The sequence below is a fragment of the Eulemur rufifrons genome, chromosome 17 (genome assembly GCF_041146395.1).
Source record: "Eulemur rufifrons isolate Redbay chromosome 17, OSU_ERuf_1, whole genome shotgun sequence".
In the NCBI taxonomy this organism is placed as follows: domain Eukaryota; kingdom Metazoa; phylum Chordata; class Mammalia; order Primates; family Lemuridae; genus Eulemur; species Eulemur rufifrons.
The window spans coordinates 68246314-68249294 of record NC_090999.1 but is presented as its reverse complement, the minus strand read 5'-3'; the positions used below and the strand labels follow the sequence as shown (position 1 = coordinate 68249294).

Below are 2981 nucleotides of genomic sequence, written 5' to 3'. Positions count from 1 at the left end.
GTCCTGTTCAGAATTCACATTGTCATTTTCCAAAAATTTACATATGCCTTGGAATAGGGCTGATAAAAAGAATGCTTATCAGTTAACAGGTTTTAATAAATGCTATTAACTACTTATATTATTGCTTTATAAGACACGTTCCGTATATGGGTCTGCCTCAAATGACTTCAAAGGACACCAGAAGAACACAGCATACATAGAATTTTAAGTATTAATACATAGTGTATTTAGCATTAGCTCAAATAAAATTATGAAGTATGCAATATCTCCTTTTTCTCTATTTCAACACTCAACATCTTCCCGAGAATAACACTAATTCTCTTTAAAAGTTTTTCTCTTCCTAGAAAAAGGAATATATCTGAATATCCCTAATACCTGAGTATGAGTTTGTTCCAAGTTATATTCTCCAAAGGAACATTCATATGGTAATGGACATTTGGGGAGACAAAAGAGTGAATCCGTAATGATAGCATTTCAGGACTCACACTCCTACATGGAGGAAGTACTTTATTTTTTTAATCAAACTTTTATTTCTCAGTGGAAAATGATCTCTTCATCAGAGGCAGCTGAGCTTTCCCAACATCAAACATCATTTCCAAAGGTGGGTTATTGCAAGAACACCAATCAGGTGTAGAATCATAATATTCCTTTGAAACAGAACGGCTCCCAAGTATATCTTGCAATGCTCCCAAAATAGCTCCTCCCAACCAGGCCATGCAATTAGTCTTTGCAGGTGGAATATGAATTTGAAATCTCTGGGTGCAGACGGTTTTTTATATTTTGGTTTTTCTACCAAATACCTTATTTCTGCAAGCCATCTGTGGAGAAATCCTGGCAACATAGATGTGCCACCTATGACTACCAAATTCTGTTAGTTGCTTCCTGGTATCTATTGGGCATTGCATAAGGGAATCCAATATTAAAGTGGCAACTGATTTCTCTTCTCATTATCTTGTTCAAAAAGAATTTCCACAACCGAATCTTTGATTGATCCAAGAACATGTAAAATCTTCTCCCCACCTAGCGGATAGTCAACATTTGGGAGTGGTGAGCGATGCTCATTATTCCCATCATTATTAAACTTTGCTGCTTGGATTTTTATGCGCTTCAGATCACTAACAAAGCAAGAACACACTTTAATGTCCTCTAAGACTGCAGTCCTCAACCCTCGCTCTTCCCCGGACTCCAGATGGGTTCCGATCCGTGGCCTGTTAGGGACTGGGCTGCAGAGCTCTGCCGGGCCTCCTCCCACCCCCATCACCATCTGTGGAAAAATTGTCTTCCATGAAACTTAGGAACTGGGGAGCCCCACAGCAGGAGATGAGTGGCGGACAAGTGAAGCTTCACCTGTATTTACAGCCACTCCCCATCATTGGCATCACCGCCTGAACTCTGCCTACTCCCACTCCCCACACCATTGGTGGGAAAATTGTCCTTCATGAAACCGGCCTCTGGTGCCAAAAGGGTTGGGACTCCTGTATTAGATGACTTGGAACAAGTAAGACAGATGGAACCTCAAAATATTTGAAAAGAACACAAACGAGTGTCCTCTGAAGTGGGAATGATGTAATACCAGCTACAACTCCATAGTCTCTGGGATTCACCAATAGATGCCTAAAATACAGGATGTGGATAAATTCCTTTAGGTAGGAATATAATTCTTCTGTATTGATACTATACTGAACAACTTTGATAGGCTTAGGCATGCCAGCTGTTTTTATCATACTGGAAATTATGCATCTCCAACTAGTTTCTCCAGCAAATCCACACTTGGTAAAGGTCTTTCCCAGGTCAACCATCACTGCTGTTTTCTCCCGGCCACTCCCCAGGCCCTCATAGAGTGGCATGGCGTCAAGGAAGACCAAGAGGAGGGGACATGGGCTCTGTGGCCCACAGGGGTTTGTTCTCCAGGTGCGGGGCGTGAAGGAAGTACTTAAGGTAATCTAATCTTTCCTGGGCCTTCCAAGTCATACAATATAAGAACACAAGTACAACCCTTATGGAAAGTAGTATGGAGATACCTCAAAGAACTAAAAGTAGAACTATCAAATGGTATTAATAGTTCTACTGGGTATTTACCCAAAGGAAAAAAAGACATTCTATAAAAGACACCTGCACTCAAATGTGTATAGCAGCACAAGTCACAATTATAAAGATGTGGAAATAACCATGTGCCCATCAATACATGAGTGGATTAATAAAATGTGGTATATGTGTGCCATGGAGTACTACTCAGCCATTAAAAAAGTGGTGAACTAATACTTCTTGTATTAACTTGGATGGATCTGGAAACCATTCTTCTTAGTGAAGTATCACAAGAATGGGAAAATAAACACCACATGTACTCACCATTAAATTGGAACTAATCAATCAACATTTAAGTACACATATGGAAATAACATTCATTGGAAATCAAGCAGGTGGGAGGAGTGAAGAGGGGGTGGGTAAATTCACACCTAACGGGTACAATGCACACTATCAGTGAGATGGGCACACTTACAACTTTGACTCAAACGGTACAAAAGCAATTTATATAACCAAAATGTTTGTACCCCCGTAATATTCTGAATTTTTTTTAAAAAAGGATACAGCTCATTATAATATACACGCAGCCTGGCCTGCCTGCATTTGCATTATTTGACCAACAATCCTTCTATCCCCTATTTCTTGCACAGTATCAGGTGTGCAGTATTCCCTGAGGACAAAGCTTTCCCACCAACTATACAGTACTTTGACATCGCCACCAGGGACAAACTATTGAATTTGATCCTCCCTTAGACTAAATTATTATGTTCTTAGAATTCTAGTTTATGACAGTGACCCAGAAAACTGTAAGGATATTGCCTATTGCCAACCTTAAAAAATATTTTTTATTGAACCCAGTCCTTGGCAATGTCGCTCGGACTCAAGTATTACTCCACAAACTTATCCCAGCTGGCAGCTGGCTTGCAATTAACAGAAACAGATTGGTAGATAGATAC

General features: G+C 40.0%; 1 pseudogene; it reads right to left on the bottom strand.

The window, feature by feature from the left end:
* Positions 1–527: 527 nt before the first annotated feature.
* On the bottom strand, positions 528–1258 carry LOC138398042 (actin-related protein 10 pseudogene; annotated as a pseudogene).
* Positions 1259–2981: the final 1723 nt, after the last annotated feature.